At 35.4% G+C, this 22,395-nt stretch overlaps 1 pseudogene; it reads right to left on the bottom strand.

Annotated features, from left to right (window-relative positions):
- Positions 1 to 95: 95 nt before the first annotated feature.
- Positions 96 to 1,599, bottom strand: LOC120075915 (annotated as a pseudogene).
- Between the last annotated feature and the right edge of the window lie 20,796 nt (positions 1,600 to 22,395).

Raw genomic sequence — 22,395 nt, forward strand, 5'->3', positions numbered from 1 at the left:
TCTCTACTACATCTTAAGAAGTAAGAAAATATATCAGGTAAGAAAACCATTAACATCTAGCAACAATAGTAACGTTTTGAAAATTTTACTCCAAATTATAGACCAAATTAAACCTTTTACAATTATATGCATCGATTTAAACCAAATGGGCTTCGGAAAGGGGCTAAACAATTTCATAGTATAAAAAAGAGTACTCCATTTTGATGGACAGGTTGCCTAAAAACTTAAAGGTTGGCTCTCCTTATATTTGACTCTATGCATCAAAGTTGCAAAAGAATGCCGAGGTTGTAGAATTATGGCAATTTCTTCAACAGTCAGTCAATCAGGCAATCTGATTCCTAATCATATTCTGAAAGCAAGTTACAGGCAGATACTTCTTCGAATCTATATCGTGTTTCATCCACTTCATCATGATGAAAGTGACCAAATGGATCTTCTTTTTCTTCTTCTTCATTTTTTTTTTTTTTTTTTTTTTTTTTTGGTACAAACTTCTACTTCTATCTAGTTGGCCTTTTCTCAACATGCTTGTAAATCTTTCCCTGATGCCTAACAAGAGGGTGCTTCTGCAGAAGCTTGTAACCATCATATGCTTCTCGAAAGATTACAGTCTGTTTGCTGTCCTTCTTTGAGATGTAAAAGATACCAAGAGGCTGCTCGAATGCTTTTGTGAACTTTTGAGGCATAGAGTTGTTTGCGGAGGTTGCTTACGTTCTTTCATTCAGTTTTCTTTTGCAAGGTCCGTGAAGAAGCTCATGAAAGACTCCGACAATCCTCTTTTCAAATACATCAGTACGGGGATCTAAATAGGAGGCATCACAATATGGAGAAGTATAAGGGAGCTTCTACCTTTCTTTTAACCAATCCATACATTTTCTCCTCTGTCCCAAAACCCCTTGTGATCCAATTGGAAAGGCCAAATAGCCATTTCTTATGTCGACCCTTTGTTGGGAAGCAGTGTTCTTCTGCAGTTCAGAAACAAACAAGGTCATTATCCCAGGACAGAAGTTTCAACCCAATGTGATCATCTTGGAGTCGGATAAACAAAAACAAGTCATGGTTATATGGGATGAAAGAGTTCTGATAATCATATGGCAGCCCCATGTCCCATCAACTGATCAACGTTAAGGAACTGTCCAATCACTGGTAAGCATTAGCAATCTGCAAAGCCTAGATCGAAGATCCATCCAACACTGCCGAAGAACAATGATTTCCTCCTCATAAAGCTCCCTAGCTTCTGGAGTTAAGTAAAAAGATGGCACACGAGTGCCTTAACTGTCAAGAATATGTGATTCATGAAAGATTGGGTATCTCCTAATGAAGGTAGACATCTTGACATCATTTGGAAGACCAAACTGCCAACGATGGCGACACAGATAGTAGATCGGTAAGCAATGTTCAGGTCTTGAAGAGATTATGGATACAAGAAAGTGAACGACCTTGAGGTCCTTCTCAGCACTCACTACAGTATCCAAGTCCTTGTCTTTCACCCATTTCAGTTTTATGTTTACCAAATAACGACCTTGCTGGTAATTTAAATTCAACCCTCTCTGTACATGGGAAACCAGAGAATTTAACCCTGCTAAATAACCAAGCTACCATCTTCTACATCCAACATATGAATTCCATCAACTTTGCACAAAATGTATCAACATCCGCCTCAAACCTGAAATGTCAAACATGTTGTAACAAATATACCCTATGTTTCATACAAAAAAAGTTATCGTAACAAAATTAGAAAATCGCTCACGATGCAGCTAATAAATCATACAAAACACTCAAAATCAAGTCACAAATTCGGACCTAACCACAAAATAAAAAAAAATTCACAAAGTTGAAATTCACAAGCAAAATGCATAAGAAATTCCCGGACCTAACCACAAAATAAAAAAAAAGTCACAAAGTTGAAATTCACAAGCAAAATGCGTAAGAAATTCTTTCCCGTAAAATGTTTAAAGGACCCAGATCATTTGGGCATTTCATCAAACACTTGTTAGGCATACCTTGCACAGTGAGAGATAGACTACCTAGTTCCTAATCCCTTTCCTTCTCGTGCTTCATAAAACAACATGAACTATCTTGCACTTAAAATTGGAAGGTGGATCAAGACTTACACAGTAGAAGTGTGATCAGAAGTCAATTTTCCATAGGCGCAACAACCATTTCTACTATTTATTTGAGTCCCAGTACGCAGCTGGGAATTTCTTTTACAAATCAAAAGTCTGAAATCTTCATGGAGGTGTTTGTCACAGGATGACCCAATATTTGGGGCAAAAATAAAATAGGCCATACCTTTCAAAATTGGAGGGTTTTATTTTAGTTTAAATCCTATTTCAGTTATTGAATTTTGAATTTTGTTCTATTTTAGTCTTTAAACTTTCAAGAATTTTCATTTTAGTCCTAAATTTTTTTAAAAAATGTTTATTTTAGTCCGTACTACACTATTAAAATTTTGTTAACTTTTCAATAGAAATGTGAGGGAGCTTGTATTTTTTAATGACGACTAGACTCTATATTAAGTAAGATGAAGATGAAGTAAAATGTCAACATCTAATAAGATAAAATACTAAACGGCCAAAATTTTGAACTAAAAATGTCTTTTAAATTCTCATATTTGCCATCTTATTCAAAATTGAAACTCTAGATTTTTTAGCATAGCCAACTTATTTGGTAGCCTAGTCATCTAAAATACAAGTCATCCCACCATTTTGTTAAAGAGTTGACAAAATCTTAATATAGCAGAGACCAAAATAAACACTTTTTAAAAGTTTAGGGACTAAAATGAATATTTTTAAAAGTTTAGGGACCAAAATAAAAACAATATTCAAATTTGCTTATAAATATGGTGAAATTAGGTCTGATAAATGGATGACTCAAAATTTAGAGAGAAAATGAAATTTGCCATACCTTATGAAATTGAGGTTTTCTTTACCATTTATTAATGTCATGTTCAGCGAAATTACCAAAACGAAACCTCGCGCACGTGTATTGGTCTTTTGCTCCTACTCTTCGCTCTCTTGCTAACTTTTTGTCTCGCTCTGATTCTCACTCTCTCAACCTCTATTTTTTTTCGATTTTCTTTCTCTCGCTTTCTCTATCTCCTCTTTCTTGTCTCACTCTCACTCTCTCTTCTTGTCTCCCCCCTCTCTCACTCGCTCTCGATCCTCTTGCTCTCACACTCTTCGTCTTTGCTATCTTTCTCCACTACATCTTATATTCTAAGCAACGTTCGAATGGCCAGCAACGATACCTCTACAATGTTTTGATGATCAGCGAATAATGTAGAATGACTAACACAAATGATCCGACAAAATTCTTAAGTTTGAAAAAGTAGGGCAAAAACCCTTTTTCGGATTTGAGATTGAAAGGATCAAATCTCCAGCAGATGCAAATTATGAGATTGTTTTGATGTTGATTTAAAATAAAAAACAGAAAAGAAAAATTACATAAACAAGAGAATGTTGTAGTTCGAAGGTTAAGCATATAAAAAAACATATATCACCTTTATAGAAAACTCTTTCCATGCAACATTTTTGTGCCGGTATTATCCTCCACGAGATCTTCCTTCTATATCTTTTGATAAGGATTACTTGTGTGAGCAAAAAAATAAAAAGGAGAGAGAAGTACTTGAGAAAAATTTGAGAAATGTAAAATTGTGGAAATTGTGGAAAAAATAAAACAAAAGAGAACCCTTTTTTCTTCTCATAATGGTCCAATAAATAGAACACAATTAGGTTGGAACCTAATTATAAAAAAAAAAAAAATTACTTTAATATCATATATTAAAATAGACAAATACCAAATAGGCTATTAGACCTAGCTTTTTAGCTACACAATACGCAAAGTTATTACAATATGGGGGAATATAACGAAGAAAATAATATCAAACCAACTTTCCATCTCCTAAATATCAGAGAGCCAACGTCACTACCTTTTTCACTTTCAACTCTTTCAATAACTTGATGCCATTCAGGATGACCCATAGTTTCAAATAAATATTTGAATCATATTCAAATGTACATTTCTCTTATAACATATAGTTTTAATATGAACCTCATTCATATTAAATGATTAATTTTTTTTTTTTTTTTGTAGTTCGACAATTGTGAGGTGAAGGAATGATCTTCCAACTACTAGGGATGAAGGTCATGCTAATACTACTGAGGAGAACTCACTTTGACAAATAATTAATTATTTGAATCATATTCAAATGTATCTTCCCTTATTACATAGTTTTAATATAAATCTCATCCATATTAAATTATGAATTATTTGATTCACATTCAAATACATTTATTCTCCCATATTATATAGTTCTAATTTGAACTACATTCATAATTAATTATATACTAATGTATGTTCATACATCATAACTTATATTAATTTTACCCAATACAATAAATATATTTTTCCTTAATTAATTTGCACACTTCAACTTATTCTTTCAATAACTCGATCCTTGTTGGTTCATTATAAGCTAACAAGAGAATTTTATGGACCTACAGATTATAAGCTCTAATGATCGGAGATTAATTAATTAACTTCCATTCATTAACTATGAGGCAAACCATCATAGACTTGTAATTGTACTCTTATGCATTATAGGGCAAGTTGTGATAAGCAAATAAGTGGCAATCATAAGGAACTAGCCAGGTAGGAAATATTGAGGTTCTACAAGATGAAAGTGAAGCTCAACAATCTCAAACCAGCTTAATTGAAGCTCGTGGTGAAAATCATTGTAAGAACTTTCCAAGTCAATCCAATCATGAGGCAATCATTATGCCACAAGGACCAATGACAAGAGTTAGAGCTAAAAGACTTGAAGAGGGATTAAATGCTTGCTTCCAAACTAAATTTCCAGCCCATCATGAAGAGTTGCAACCCTTCAAGCTCCAAGAATCACTTGGACACCCAAAAGTCCTAATGAATCTGGAAATTTAGATTCATCCCCATATTTAATGCTTGATGTATTAATTTATTTCAATGTATTTACATTTATTAAGGTTCATGTATTTAGTTGATAGATGAAAGGTTGCATCCTTTCATAGTATCTTTTCATTTAGTATATATAGTGCTGTATTTTTTTTACATTTAGAAGATAGATAGAGAAGAAGATTTGAGAAATGTAATCTCGGGTTTTAAACCTTGAAATCTTTTTAAGCTTTGTTTCTTGTGTGTTCTTGAGATAGAATGCATGAATATTTGGAGTATTCAAGTAAGGATTGATCTATCTTGCTTGTGGAGTGCTTTGAAGATCAAGGGTTGATGGGAGTTGAAGCTTTGTCTGATCTTTGAGAATCGGATCTAAGAACTATGTTGAAAAATAAGAACCAAAGAACTCAACCTCAACAGACCCTATAACCAATTTGATCCCAATCCCTAAGATAGATTAGATGACAAATTACTTAGATTATCTAATAAACCAAGGATGGGGTAGGCCTCTTGCTCAAGACCCAGAATCAGCACTTGAAGGGAACAACCTCTCTACTAACCCTAATCGGGTAGGAGTGAATTCCGTCTTGCACCCTATGTCTGGCTATTCATCCATTCTTATCCCCAAAATGGGAGGCTTATTAAGCAAAGATAGTTGGTCTACTCTCACCGTTTGCAAATCAAAGGATAATCCCGAACAAACAGGAGTTCATAATTAGCTAAGGATTAAGGTCAAGTTACCTAGGTCATCGCTTTGAAATAGTCAGTCTTAAATAATAAACAACATTATAAAGTAAGAGTGGCTGGTTTCGTGGTCCGATCTTGCACAAAATTCATTTGCACAGGATGCCTCTACCTCTCATGTCATAATATGCACGAATTAGGATCACTTCGTATGTTGTTACATCTCTTTGTAACAACTACAGAGTAGGCCGCATCCGATAGTGTTACCAGAATAAGGCACCTAACCTTATTCATATACTATAGATCATTTTGACTATTTACTCAAACCTGATCCACTTGTATGTCTCCACATAAAGTTCAAGTACTCATGTAATAGTCGAGGGACTTAGGTTTATTGGATTTTTAAAAAACAGTATATTCAATAACAACTTATTGAATTTTCAGAATAAGTTCTATTATTTACATACCACGAGTTTTAGGACATAAAACCCAACATTCGTCAAGTAGAAACCCAAAGTTTATACTTTTCAAACTCTATCTTGACCTTTTTGGCCAAAGTTCATCCACAAAGGTACAAAACTCATTTCAAGTGTTCATAAGTACCTTTTGAACGAAACATTGTCCAAATTTGAACTTAGAGCACATTTCAATAAGTAAAAACCCAAAATTCGACCTTTTTGGATTCTGTCATGAGTTTTATGCCAAAGTTCGTCCACACCTATACATACTCCTTTCCATGGTTCATAAGTACCTTTTGAACCAAACATTGTCCAAATTTGGACTTGGAGCACATTTCGAAAAGTAGAAACCCAAAATTCGTCCTTTGTAGATTCTACCATGACGTTTTGTGCCTAAGTTCATTCACACTAGTACAGAATGCATTTTCAGGGTTCATAAGTACCTTTTGAAAAAAAATTCGTCCAAATTTGGACTTGAAGAACATTTCGACAAGTAGGAACACAAAGTTCGTCCTCTTCAAACTTTGTCTTGACCTTTTATACCAAAGTTCATGTACATAGGTACAAAATACCTTTCATGGTAAGTACCTTTTGACCTCAAGTTCGTCCAAATTTTATGATTGGAGCACATTTCCACAAGTAGAAACCCAAAGTTCGTTCTTTTCGATCTCTGTCTTGACCATTTGTGCCATAGTTCGCCCACATAGGTACAAAACTCCTTTCGAGGATTCATAAGTACTTTTTGAATCAAACATCGTCCAAATTTGGACTTGAAGAACATTTCGACAACTAGGAATCAAAAGTTCGTCTTTTTCGTTCTCCGTCTTGACCTTTTGTGCCAAAGTTCGTCCACACATGTACAAAACTCCTTTGCAAGGTTCATAGGTACCGTTTGAACCCAACTTCGTCCAAATTTGGACTTGAAGCTCATTTCGACTTGTAGAAAACCAAATTTCGTCATTTTCGAATTTTGTCTTGACCTTTTTTGCTAAAGTTTGTCCACACAGGTACAAAACTCCTTTGCAGGGTTCATAAGTACTTTTTGAACCAAACTTCGTCAAAATTTAGATTTGAAGCACATTTCGAAAGTAAAAACCAAAAGTTTGCCCTTTTTAGATTTTTTTCTTTACCTTTTGTGTCAAAGTTTGTCCACAGAGGTGAAAATTCCTTTCCAGGGTTCATATGTACCTTGTGAACCAAACTTCATCCAAATTTGGACTTGGAGAACATTCCGATAAGTAGAATCCCAAAGTTCATCTTTTCTGGGCTCTATTTTCACCTTTTGTTCCAAAGATCATCCACACAGGTACAAAACTCCTTTCCAGGGTTCATCAGTACCTTTTGATTCCAACTTCTTATAAATTTGGACATGGAGAACATTTTTTTTTTAATTCCAATGTTCATCCTTTTTGAAGTTTGTCTTCACCTTTTGTGCCAAAGTTCCTCCACACAGGTACAATACTCTTTTCCAGGGTTTATAAGTACCTAATGAACCCAACTTCATCCAAATTTGGACATGGAGAATATTTCGTCAAGTAGAAACACAAAGTTCGTTCTTTTCGGATTTTGTCATGACCTTTTGTGTCGAAGTTCGTCCACACTGGTACAAAACTTCTTTCTAGGGTCCATAAGTACCATTTGAACTAAGCTTCATCCAAATTTAGACTTGAACCACATTTCCTCAAGTAATAACCCAAAGTTTTCCCTTTTCAAACTCTATCTTGACCTTTTGTGACAAAGTTCGTCCACATGTTACAAACTCCTTTCCAGGAACATAAGTATCTTTTGAACCAGACTTCGTCAAAATTTGGACATGAAACACATTTCGAACAAGTATAAATCCAAAGTTCATCCTTTTTTACTTTCTCTTGAACATTTGTACCAAAGTTCATCCACATTGGTACAAAACTCTTTTCTAGTGTTCATAAGTACCTTCTGAACAAAACTTCGTCCAAATTTGGACTTGAAGCACCTTTCAACAAGTAGAAATCGAAAGTACATCCTTTTCGAATCTGTCATGATCTTTTGTGCCAAAGTTCATCCACACCGGCACAGAAGTCCTTTCCAGGGACCATAAGTACCTTTTGAACCAAAGATCGTCCAAATTTGGACTTGAAGCACATTTCTACAACTAGAAACCAAAAGTTCGTCATTTTCAAACTCTATCTTCACCTTTTGTACCAAAGTTCGTTCACACAGGTACAAACTCTTTTCCAGCCTATTAAACCCAATTTCATCCAAATTTGGACTTGGAGCATAGTTCGACAAGTAAAAACCCAAAGTTTGTCCTATCTAGATTCTGTCATGATGTTTTGTGCCAATGTTTATCGACACAGGTACAAAACTCCTTTCCAGGGTTCATAAGTACCTTTTGAACCAAACTTCGTCAAAAATTGACTTCAAGTACATTTCGACAACTAGAAACCCAAAAATCGTCCTTTTCGGATTTTATCTTTACCTTTTGTGCCAAAGTTCGCTCACATAGGTACAAAACTTCTTTCCATGGTTCATAAGTACCTTTTGAACCCAACTTCGTCCAAATTTGCACTTGGGAATCAATTCGAATTGTAGAAACTCAAAATTCGTCCTTTTCGTTCTCTGTCATGACCTTTGTGCCATAGTTTGCTCACACAAGTACAAAACTCCTTTCCAGGGTCCATAAGTACCTTTTGAATCAAACATCGTCTAAATTTAGATTTGGAGCACATTTTGACAAGTAGAAACCCAAAATTCTTCCTTTTCGGTTGTCATGATGTTTTGTACCTAAGTTCGTCCACATCGGTACAGAACTCCTTTCCAGGGTTCATAAGTACCTTTTGAACAAACATTCATCCAAATTTGGATTTGAAGAACATTTCGACAAGTAGGAACCTAAAGTTCGTCCTTTTCAAACTTTGTATTGACCTTTTGTACCTTTATAACTTATGAACCCTGGAAAGGAGCTTTGTACTTGTGTGGACGAACTTTGGAATAAATGGTGAAAATAGAGTCCGGGACAAACTTTGGAATTCTACTTGTCGAAATGTTCTCCAAGTCCAAATTTGGACTTGGAGCACATTTCGACAAGTAGGAACCCAAAATTCGTTCTTTTCAAGGTCTTGACCTCTTGTGCCAAAGATCGTCCACACATGTACAAACTCCTTTCTAGAACTCATAAGTACCTTTTGAACAAGACTTTGTCAAAATTTGGACTTGAAGCACATTTCGACAAGTAGAAACCCAAAATTCGTCCTTTTCGTTCTCTATAGACCTTTTGTGTCATATTTCGTCCATAAGTACAAAACTCCTTTCCAGGATTCATAAGTACCTTTTGAACCAAGAATTGTCCAAATTTGGACTTGGAGCATATTTCGACAAGTAGAAACTCAAAGTTCATCCTTTCCGGATTCAGGATGTGCCAAAGCTCATCCACACCAATACACAACTCCTTTCCAGGGTCAATAAGTAGCTTTTGAACCAAACCTTGTCTAGATTTGGACTTGAAGAATATTTCGACAAGTAGGAACACAAAGTTCATCCTTTTCAAACTCTGTCTTGACCTTTTGTACCAAAGTTCGTCCACACAGGTACAAAAAACCTTTCTAGTGTTCATAAGTACCTTTGAACCCAACTTCGTCCCAATTTGGACTTGGAGCACATTTCGACAAGTAGAAACCAAAAGTTCCTCCTTTTCATTCTCTGTCTTGACCTTTTGTTTCAAAGTTCGTCCACACTGGTACAAAACTTCTTTCAAGGGTTCATAAGTACCTTTTGAACCCAACTTCGTCCAAATTTGAACTTGGAGCCATTTCGAATTGTAGAAACCCAAAGTTTGTCCTTTTCGGACTTTATCATGACCTTTTGTTCCAAAGTTCGTCCACACAGGTACAAAACTCATTTCCAGAGTTCATAAGTACCTTTTGAACCCAACTTGTTCCAAATTCGGACATGGAGAACATTTTGACAAGTAGAAACCCAATGTTTATCCTTTTCGAACTTTGACTTTACCTTATGTGCCAAAGTTTATCCATACAGGTACAAAACTCATTTCCAGGGTTCATAAGTACCTTTTGAACCAAACAACGTGAAAATTTAGATTTGAAGCACATTTCGAAGAATCTGAAAAGGAAGAACTTTGGATTTCTACTTGTCGAAATTTGCTCCAAGTCCGAATTTGAACGATGTTTTGTTCAAAAGATACTTATGAACACTTGAAAGGTGTTTTGTACCTTTGTGGACGAACTTTCGCATAACAGGTCAAGATAGAGTTTGAAAAGGACGAACATTTTGTTTTTACTTGTCAAAATGTTCTCCGTGTCCAAATATGGAAGAAGTTGGGTTTAAAAGGTACTTATGAACCCTGGAAAGGAGTTTTGTACCTGTGTGAATGAACTTTGGAACAAAAGGTGAAAATAAAGTCTAGAAAGGACGAAATTTTGGGATTCTACATGTCGAAATGTTCTCCAAGTCCAGATTGAGATAAAATTAGGTTTAAAAGGTACATATGAACCCTGAAAAAGAGTTTTGACCTGTGTGGACGAACTTTGGCATAAAAGGTCAAGACAGAATAAAAAAATGATGAACTTTAGGTTTCTTGTTGAAATGTGCTTCAAATCTAAATTTTTACGAACTTTGGTTCAAAATGTACTTATGAACCTTGGAAAGGAGTTTTGTACCTGGGTGGACGAACTTTGGCACCAAAGGTCAAGAAAAGTCTGAAAAGGATGAACTTCGAGCTTCACTCTTTCATATGTGCTCTAAGTCCAAATTTGGAAGAAGTTTGGTGCAAAAGGTACTTATGAACCTTAGAAAGGGATTTTTTCCGCCCTTATTAGATTAGTTTAGTAAATTCAAGCTCCAAAAAACGAGAGATTAACCCACGGTGCGCTACACCCGGCAACTCATCAAGCAATTTCTTTGCGCTTTCATTTTAGTGATGAGGTCACAAAGAGGGAAGTAGGGCGAAACAATCATTTATTCTTCACATACAAGATTGAATACGGTCGGTTCATCCTCTTTTTTATGTGAAAAATGTTGATCCAATAGACGACGGACCATTTGGAGTATTGAAGGTAAATGTTTGCTCCGTTGAAGTGGAACATGGAGTAGACATTAAGTTTCCATGAGTTCAAGCACTTTGAAGAATTTTTATATTTAAGTTCACAAACATTTTATTGTAATTTCAGCTTTAATTTTATTTTTATGACTAGTCAAAGATGGAGGCCATCATTGAAGATTGTAGTTGGAAGATGGTGGATGGAAGATAGTGGTTGGAAGATGAAGAACTCTTTTAATGTTTTATTTTGACTTTCTATCTTACATTATATTATCTCTACAAGGCTATAAAAAGCCTTCTCCCCATCCATTTGTAATCAAAATTTGATGAGTGAAATTTGAGATCTCATATTTGAGACTATTCCCTTAGAATTTTTACAATTCTTGTGATAGAATGCATATGAGCCATTCAATCTAACCTTGATCAAGTTGATTGTCGAGTGACTCAATCTAGAACAAGATTTCCCAATCTTGCTTCTAGATCTTTGATCAAGAGGTAATCTAATTCTAGCCTTTTTTCTCGAGGTTGAACTAAATCGTGTAGGGAGGTGTTAATTTCTTAGATTCAAAGGTTGCTACATAATAGTGGGTATTTGGGCTGGGGGTTAGGGTTGGCTTATCAAAATATCTTTTTATTATTTTAAACTTGTAATATGTATGCATGGATGGGGTGTAAAAAGACCTGCCTTTGCTGTGATCAGTTAGGACACCTGGAAATTGACTAGGTACGGTTCCCTGCAGTGAATGTGGGAAAGCTAGTTCCCCTAGGTAAAATGATGCAAGTTTAAGGCCATTTTTGTTATAAAAAATAATATTAAAAAACAAGACAGCTTATTGGACATATTACTTTCTTGAATATGTGGATGCTTGATGATTGGTACATGAGCCAGAGTAGGGAGAAAACTGGAGAAGCTCTCTTGAAACTAACTTTAGTTCTTGCGTTTTGAACTAAATGTGTCTTGCACACACACATGTGGGAGATGATGAGATTTGGCCTTGAAATCTTTTAATGTTGGGATGTGCTTGAAAGTTTCTACTAATGGATCTAATATGCTTATTCTGAATGATGAGATTTTGAGTCATTTGCATGCTTGTCTAAATTTCATCATAGTCTTGTTCTTTCCTTGCTCGGGACTAACAAAGTTCTAAGTTTGGGGCTGTGAAACACATCTAAAAAGTGCATTTTCTAGGCTTAGAATTTAGTTAGTTTTAGGCTTAATTTGAGATCTTTGATGCTTTTATTGTTTGATTGTAGGAAATGGAGCAATTGGATGAAAACAAACAATTTTGGAAGTTAATGACCAAAATACCCTCAAGAAGGTCAAAGTTTTGACCTAAGGTATTGTTCAATGGAGAAAAAGGAAAGAAAATGCGAAATTCGGAGGTAGGGCAGTGTTGAACAAGTGTTGCAATATTGCCACGCGACGCTGCAATGCGGAGAGCATCTAAGAATAGGGCAACATCACAATGCTGGACGCTACGACTAGAAGAGGCATGGAGTTACTGTCAGCGTTGTGACTGCTGTCTATTTAAACACTTTATGGCCGACTTGATACGGGGGAGGCACTTTTAGGGCTATTTTGAGAGCGTAAAGAAATATTTCGGTGAGGCCTCCCTGAGGAGTGTAATTCTAGACAGAGGTGGCATCTCAAAGCTTCAAAGGATCAAAGATTTGAAGTGTTTGTTGGGTTGCGATTTTGGATTCAAGGATGAGAATTAAGAACACGGTTTGCAAGTACTTCTCTCTTTGATTTTCTATTCCTTTGTGTTTGGAAACCTCATGAATGACCTATGTTTGTGTTGTAATCATGAGTGACTGATTTGCGTTTCTAGGGTGTTGATCTAGTTTTATGGATTGTGAAAACTGAATTAATTGTTTCTTGGATTGAATTTATGCATAATTATTTTAGCATGTTCGTTCTTAATATTTTTTATTAACTGATCACTAATTGAATGTAAACTTTACTTAATATCTATCTCGAGAGAGAAGGTGTTGAGTTGAATCTAGCATGTTAAACTATTAATTGAGTATGCATGAGAGTGATAGGAGATTAATAGAGATTGTTGATTGAGGAACTTAATGTTGTGGCTAGTCAAGCAATAGAAGAGATTCAGGTCGATGGTTAGTCATTGGAAAGGGCTAAGCTCGAGAGAGGATACCTGGATAAAAGACTCCTAGATCTATTATTTGCATGGATCAATCTAAGGTCAAAATAATTAATTTGGTTAATCCGTTTAATGAAATCATACCCTAGGACGTATATTTATCTAGTTTCACCCCAGTTTTTTCTTTCTTGCTTTTTAGGATTAGATTAGTTAGGTTCTCATTATAGTCCGATCCCTAAAATAAAATTAGAAGAATCTTTGAATAGCTAAAAGAATCAAACCAATTCCTCAGAGGACGATACTCGGTCTTTTGATCATTTTACTATTTAATAATTTGACGCGTGTGCTTATGCTACTGTCAACTGCTTGTAACGTTGCGATGCTATGATTAGAAGAGGGCGTTATGAATGATTTAACGCCAACGTTGCAATGTTCAACATTGGACTACTGCCTGTATAAGCAGTTTGTGGCCGAACTGATTTAAGGAGACAATTTTAAGGCTATTTTTAAAGCGTAAAGCGATATTTTGGTGAGTCCTCCCTGGGAGTGTAATTCTGGATAGAGGTGGCATCTCGAAGCTTCAAAGGATCGAAGATTTGAAGAGATCGTTGGGTTGCCATTCTAGATTCGAGGACGAGAGTCAAGAACACGACTTGCAATTTCTTCCCTATTTGATTTTATGTTCCTTTGTGTTTGGAAACCTCATGAATGGTCTATGTTTGTGTTGTAACCATGAATGACCGATTTGTGTTTCTAGGGTGTTGATCTAGTTTTATGGATTGCAGAAATTTGATTTGGTTATTTCTTGGAATGAATTTATGCATAATTATTTTAGCGTGTTTGTTCTTAATGCTTTTGAATAATTGGCCATTATTTGAATGTTCTTTACTTAATGTCTTCCTTGAGAGAGAGGGCTTGGGTTAGATCTACTGTGTTAAACTGTTAATCAAGTATGCACGAGAGTGATAGGAGATTAATAGAAATTATTGATGGAGGAACTTAATGTTGTAGCTAATCAAGCGATAGAAGAGATTCGGGTCGATGGTTAGTTATTAGAAAAGGTTGAGCTCGAGAGAGGATACCTTGATAAAAGACTCCTAGGTCTGTAATTTGCATGATTAGATTAATTAGATTCTCAGTTAATCCATTTAACGAAATCATACCCTAGAATGTGTCTTTGTCTGTTTCACCCTAGTGTTATTTTTTCTTGCTATTTAGGATTAGATTAATTAGATTCTCATCACAGTCTAGTCCCCTAAATAAAATTAGAAAGATCTCTGAATAGCTAAAAGAGTCAAACCAATTCCTCAGAGGACGATACTCGGTCTCTTGACTATTTTACTATATTATAATTTGACATGTGCGCTTGCATGACATCAAAGGTCAAATCAAAGATTGAGTAGGTTAGCTGAAAAGAAAGCTTCGCTACTGAGCCAATGAACTTCTAACGCGCAGCAGGCGGTGCATTAGGGTATGGAATTTAATGCACCTTATCAACACAATCATAAGTTTGAGAAGAAAAGCTATCATCGTCATCTATAAATAGCCATGAAATCGCCGTGCAAAGGAGGAATGTGGGAAGAGAAAGAGTCAAGAGTACAAATTCTGTCATAGGCGCCCCTTTCTCTTACATCCATTCAAAAACTTTAATGAGAGCTTCGGTTTCCTGTGGGAGTAGAAGATGAACTCCATCTTTCAATACCTACAATGAAGCAGTCATTTAGGAAGCCAAGGGAAATAATAAATTGTGCACCACGACTTGACTCTTTTTCTCTATTTTTTAAATCTCAAATCGTATTTGTATTGTTTAAATGCTACAAAGACTTATTTCTTTAGTATGAATATATATTCATTTCAACTTTCATCCATACTCTCTTTAGTCATCATGAACAGCTAAAATCTTTCATGGGTTGAGAAACATCTAGCTAATATGAACGAACTAATATTTAATCCCGCATTTCACTTGTTTTATGTATGCCTAATGAAATACTTGGATAACTCAAGAGATTACTCTGAGTAGCTTAAAACTCAGTTTGAGATTAGAGATTAAAACTCATAAAACAATAAGAGTGGTTTCTTAGAAATAAGTAACATCTTTTGCATTACACACTCATCGCATGCATCCTAAAGATGGAATAATGTGGCCTTGTACATTGAGACGTGTAAGTTCTAATAATATGTGCATCGCATGAATGCATGATTTATATATTCACTTAGGAATTGTTAGCGAACATTCTTCTCAACCCTGTCATCACATATACTGTTTCACTCAAAGTATAGACCCCTCCATTAAACATAACTTAGTATTTAAGTATTACCAAAAATCAATATGATTTGTAATTGGTGCGGGGAAAATATATAATGCATGTCTTATGCTATGCGTTGATCTCCATGCATCCATGGTCATGCGTTGGACTAAGAAATATACAATATGTGTTTAAGAATACATGCAATGACCATACGTTTCTGCCACAAGTTTTCTTGCTTTCTCGCCAAGTATAACGAGAACGCAAGTTTCTCGGGATGATCCGAGGTCGAACTCAAGGACTTGTAACTAAATGTTGCGAAGCAATGCGTTTGAGGCGATGAATAAAAGAAAAAGGAAGTTAAAAGACTATGCACTACTTCTACTCCTAACTAAACAAATTGAGCAATGGAAGTATGACTATTGAGAATTTGTAGAGACGCGACAACTGTTAACGCGTAATAAGATGCATGGAAAAATAAATAGAATAGTGGAGGGGATAAATTCACCGCATCATTAAGCTTGATCGCAAGGATAATCCCAGCTCGCCACACTAATGCGTCGCACACCTCTCGATGGTTAGCCACATGCTTATATCTCTATAACACATAGCTGCATTGAGCATAAGAATATTCCTATCTCTAGGAACACTACTTACTTTGCTTAGTGAGTTCCACTACTTACCCTCTCGGACAGTTAGTCATGACTAATCAGCTCATAGACAAGCATTGTGATAGCCTCGCACTAAGTAAAGAGGATTGGCTCGCAATACTCGCACAACGTACACTTCTTGGTGGATTGCTACCTGCGTCCTATCTCTAGGCTACACGATTGAGTATGCGACCACCTTTAATAACTAAACGATGAAGGTAAACGATGACAAAGAAGAAGATAATGAAGATGGTGTCGAAGGAAATAAAGAGATGCATTGATTATAAAATGTGTTAATGTCTTAAGCCAAAATGTAATACAATACAGAGATAAGAAGAGAGGTGGAGGGCTAGATGTAGGCCATGGATGGACGGTGGAGTAGTCTCTCTCAAGCTCTATCTCTAGCAAAGCTCCGGTCGTCACTCGAAATGGGTTGAAGGAATGAAGAACTCTTAAAGAATGTCTTGCTCACACTTTCATCTATGATCACAAGGATCTGCCTTAAGACAGAAGCTCGGATGCCTTGAATTTAGGCTCTAAGGCTCTATTTATAGAGCTCAATCGCCGACATTGATGATCCTGCTCTAAATCACTACCACTTTTGGCGCGGTAGATGAAATGTCAACATCACCTTTTTTATACTCCCAAGGTATGAATTCATGCTTGTTTTTCCCGAAGTACCAACGCATTCCACCTACCTTACGATCAACCTTCTATCATGGCTATTACTCTGTAGCCGCAACATCCATGCGATGAACATATGCGATCAACCTTGCGATGGTCTGGGATCAACGCATGCAATCAACTTTACGATGGTCTGGCTTCAGCGCATGCGATTGATTCCTGTGATAGCTACAAAAATAGACATTTTGACACCGTATAACGCATGATATAGTATTATCACTTTTTAGTGTAAGGATTTTTAGTGTTGATCGACGCAAGCTCACTTGTCACATAAATTCTTAGTATTATCACCATATATTCTGCTTGTTAGCCCTCATAATTCTAAATAAAATGCTTTAATAGCTTGTATTTCTACCCGCTATCAGTAATCAATTGCGTCAAGATCAAGGCATTAGACTTCATTGCATACTTGTAAAGCAATCCCTATGTTCGATCTTGGACTCATTAGGACTCTAGTTGACCTTGCACTTAGGTTCAATTAGATAAAACAATGCATTATAGCATCACAATTAATACTCATTTCATCGCATGTTATGATCGCATCAACGCGATTCTTCTCCATCTCGAAGCGTCACGACGTCGTGCCCTAGTTTGCGACGCTACGGAGAAGAACTCCGCCTGCCGCATCGTAGCATCGCAACGCTAGGGCACAACATCGAGATGCTACTGTACAGATTTGAGGGGGAAATTAATTCCTCTTTTTCTATTAAAAAAAATTGCCAAATTTTTGCCGGCCTAAAATTTTAAAATTTTTAATAGCCTTTTGTAAAAAGGCTGTTATTCGAAGTTATGTTATCAAACATTTATTGTAGTGATAGTTTTGGTCTCAGTTGTCATGTAAAGATCTTAGTAAGGAATGAGAAAGAAACTATCTGGTTGTATATGTTTGTAAATATTCATTTATGTTGGGCCCGTATATAAGTTGTCTGATGTTCTGAATGCCTATAAGGCTACTAGTTATAAGATGAATGCATATACCCATATTATTGTTTATCAAGTCAAGCAGGAATAGGTGAGCAAGTTAAATAGGAAATAAGTGGATAGTAGATGTCACAAGAGGGTTGACATATATTGTCTTCACATCTTCTTCTAGGTTAAGAGGGTAATCTAGGAGGGGGTGTGAACCTATGACTAACACTAGCACTACTGTTGTTCGTTGGCAGTCGCCGTTACTAGAGTTCATCGGATTTGTTCAACAGCCTTAAGGTTGGATATTTGTGGTAAATTTCTTGTGTAAGAGAAATGTTTTTGGTTTTTCTTATGTTTTTGGAATACCCATTGACTTAGACTAAGCTATTGGCCTACCCTTAGTGAATGGATGTTTAGGTGGGTGATTTAAAGTTTTCCAACTTGTTCTCCAATGAGATTAAGAATTGTTTCATCAATTTTTGTAAGTTCTAAACCCTTTTGGTTTGAATGATTATTGTTGTAATTTGGATTTGAAACCCTAATTTTTTTTGTTATCAATAGGTAAGAATCATTCTTGGATCGAGCCTGAAGTTGGGTGAGCATTAAGAGATTGTTAGGATGAGTTTTATGCTTGGTTTGAGCCCCATTATCTAGATTAATTTCAATTCATATTTAGGTTTTATTCAAGATGTTTCTCAAGATAAAAAGGAGAATGGTTTGTTTGTTATTTTGCACAAAAGTTCGAGATAAGTAACATTACTACTGGAACTTAATATTACTACAACACCTTTGAGCAAGGCGAAATTAAATAAAATATTAAGGCATGCTATGAAATTTTAGGTGATGATATATTATGCTTTATAAGATAATTGATATGAGCATGATATTAATAAATTATAAGTCATTATAATATGATTATATGATGTTTGACCCCTTATTGTATGTTGCATATTAAATTAGTGCCAATTACCCTCCTACCGATAGCTAGGTACACACTAGATTTGTGTGTCTATGGTTCCACTAGACTTGTGATCCTACGGGTTCACCAAAACGTGCACCTACAGAACATTAGATATGTATGGCATGTATGAGTAAATCTCACTTATGGTAGGACGGGTTCAATTTCCACTTAGATGACCATCCATGTATAGCTTTAGTTCCTCGAAATAGGTCCCACTATTTATATTCATTCATTTCCATGTGGTTGCATAGCCTGATCCTAGTAGTGGAGTTATTAAGTATTTTATACACTCGCCCTTTCCTATAATATTATTTTTCAAGTAAAGAAAAGAACGAACCAACGTATGACAAGAAGAATCTATGACAACTCTAGAGAACCAGCTAGAAACTTCCACACAATTTTCATGATTTTTTGGCAAGTCACTGAACGTCTGGAACATAGAACTTTTAGTGTTTGCATTCTTAAGTTTTAAGTATTTATTGTTTTTAACTGTTATTTTTAGGGGGATCGTGAGAAAAGGTTTTGCATTATTTCAACATTTATTTTGTTGAGGTTACATATTTCAATAAATTTGTTTTATTCGAAATAAATTGGTTAAATGATTTTTTTAAAAAAACTTTGCATGCATGAAGTAACGATCAGGTTAGTAAACTTAGAAAAATCATCTCGTTACACTAAGAGCCTAGACATAAGACATCACATGACCTTAGACATAAAGCACACCGTAGAACTTAGAGATTGCATGGAACTATCTAAGATCTAATTAGCTATAGAAATATAAGACCAATTAAGTAGACTTCTAAGGGTAATTGTGAAACAAGGTTGAATAGGAGTAGTTTCTATTCATAGTTGGTTGATATTGACATAATGTCGACGTGATCTAGTCACATAGCTTAAGACAACTTATCTGTGAGTTGAAACATGACTTCAGTTCCTTATTTTCTATTATTGTTTATCTTTATTATTTGAAAACATCCTCAAAACCACTCATTTTATCGATTATTACTTGGTTCACATTTAAAAGCTCTTTCTTAGAAAATTTTTATTGCAATAATAGTCTCTTGGGAGACGATATTTAGAATACTTTTCATATTACTACTTGTTGACAATGTATACTTGCACTAGACCAAGTTAGATTACATTTTCATCATCTATATATGTACACATTTGGTCCATGACACTTAAAAAATTTGCTGAACGTTCCTCCAAAACCCCAAAGGAAGTGTGAAATGTATAGCTGATCTAGCGATAGCACCGTGACCCTACACATAGTCCTTAGCGCCCTCCAACGCGATGATGTTGCAAGCGGGCATCGTAGAGCTAAGTTACAGCATCATGATTTTTCCTTGTTTACAGCTCTCGAATTTCCAACGTTCTCTGGCGTTAAGGAGAGCATTACAATGCTCCCTCTTTAAGGTTTTTGACTTGTTTTCCTCTCATAATTGTATAAATGGCCCTACATACTCTTATTAGGCACAACTTGCACCGTTTAGCTTCAGTTCTCACTCTCTTACTCAATTCTTAAAAATCATTAACAAACGACCTCAACTCTGATCATTTTTAGTAAAAAGAACTCTAAATTAAAATCAAATAAAGCAATTTTCAAGTATTTTTCATCTACACCCCAAACACAGACTCTATGAACTCAAGCTAAAATAGTTTGGACCCCGAAAAAGAAACTATCTGAAGCCATAGTTAAATAATTTGTATCCTAAACACAGACTATTCAACTCCAAAGACTATTATAACCCACACAAATTCTAATGACCATAGATTATTCTAACCTTCTCTATGTCCCAAACTACCCTTTAAAGTATAAGAGTATTATTAAAAAACAATTGAGAGTTAAGAAGTATTGGCACCGAGCAAAAAATGTCTCTTCTTTCGTCTTGGGTCCTATTCCTAGATTGGATGATATGCTAGATGAATTACATGGTCCAAACTTGTTTTCAAAAATTGATCTTAAAAGTGGTTACTATCAAATTCGAATGCATGTAGGAGATGAGTGGAAAACGGCTTTCAAAACAAAATTTGGTCTTTATGAGTGGTTTGTTATGCCATTTGGTCTTACCAATGCACCAAGTACTTTGATGAGGCTAATGAATCCTGTTTTGAGAGAATACATTGGAAAATTTGTTGTGATATACTTTGATGATATTCTTGTTTACTCTAAAAATTTGAATGAACATATGTTGCATGTCAAGACAATTTTGCTTAAACTTAGAGAAGAAAAGCTTTATGCCAATTTCAAAAAGTGTAGTTTTTGTCTAGACTAAGTCATTTCTTAGGATTCATTGTTGGAAAGGATGGGGTGAAAGTTGATAAAGAAAAGGTCAAGGCTATTCGAGAGTGACCAACACCCACCAATGCAACCGAGGTGAGATCTTTTCATTGTTTGGCTAGTTTTTATAGAAGGTTTATTAAGGATTTCTGCAGCATAGTCTCACCATTGAATGAACTTATTAAAAAGAATGTGAAAATTGAATGGAAAGAAAAACAAGAAAATGCATTCAATGAATTAAAGATAAATTGACTAATGCACCTTGTCTTGCTTTACCTAATTTTGACCAATCTTTTGAAATTGAATATAATACAAGTGGGATAGGGATTGGAGCTGTTTTGATGCAAGAGGCCAATCATGTTTTTTTAGTGAGAAGCTAAATGGAGCACAACTTAGTTACCCCACATATGATAAGGAATTACATGCACTTGTAAGGGCTTTGCAAGTTTGGTAACATTACTTGTGGCCAAAAGAGTTTGTCATCCACACGGATCATGAAAGCTTGAACCACCTCAAAAGCGAAACAAAGTTAAACAAGAGACATGCTAAATGGGTAGAGTTCATTGAGAAATTTCCATATGTCATTCATTCCAAGAGAGTTAAGGATAATGTAGTGGCTGATGGATTATCAAGAAGGTATGCATTATTTTCTTCCCCTAGTGCAAAAATTCTTGGTTTTAAGCACATGATTGATTTATACAAAGTAGAGACATCTGAATTTCATGATGTGTATATTCAATGTTTAGAAGGGAAAAATGTGCATGATTATATTGTGTTTGATGAAAATGCTTTTTAAGAAAGGAAAACTTTGTATTCCTAAGTGTTCCATTCGAGAGTTTCTTGTGAAGGAAGCTCATGGGGGAGGATTAATGGGGTATTTTAGGGAATTTAAAACATACATGTTGGCTGAACATTTGTATTGGTTGAAATTGAGAAAAGATGTGAATAAAGTGTGTAAACAATGTTTCAAATGTAAGGAGGCTAAGTCTAAGACACAACCACATGGTCTTTACACACCTTTAGATGTTTCTAGTGAACCTTGGGTTGACACTAGCATGGATTTTGTTTTAGGACTACCAAAGACTAGGAGACATCATGATAGCATTTTTGTGGTAGTTGATAGGTTTAGTAAAATGGCACATTTCATACAATGTAGTAAAACAGATGATGCTACTAACATATCTAATCTTTTCTTTAGGGAAGTGGTTAGATTGCATGGAATTTCTAAGATCATTGTTAGTGATAAAGAAGCAAATTTTTTAAGTCATTTTTGGAGAGTTTTGTGGGGTAAATTGGAAACTAAGCTTTTGTTTTCAACAACTTGTCACCCACAAACTGATGGACAAACTGAGGTGGTTAATAGAACATTGGGAACTTTGCTTAGGTCATTGATGTTTAAAAATCTCAAGTCTTGGGAGGATAATCTACCTTTTGTAGAGTTTGCTTACAGTAA

Source organism: Benincasa hispida, chromosome 4 (assembly GCF_009727055.1).
Source record: "Benincasa hispida cultivar B227 chromosome 4, ASM972705v1, whole genome shotgun sequence".
Lineage (NCBI taxonomy): Eukaryota > Viridiplantae > Streptophyta > Magnoliopsida > Cucurbitales > Cucurbitaceae > Benincasa > Benincasa hispida.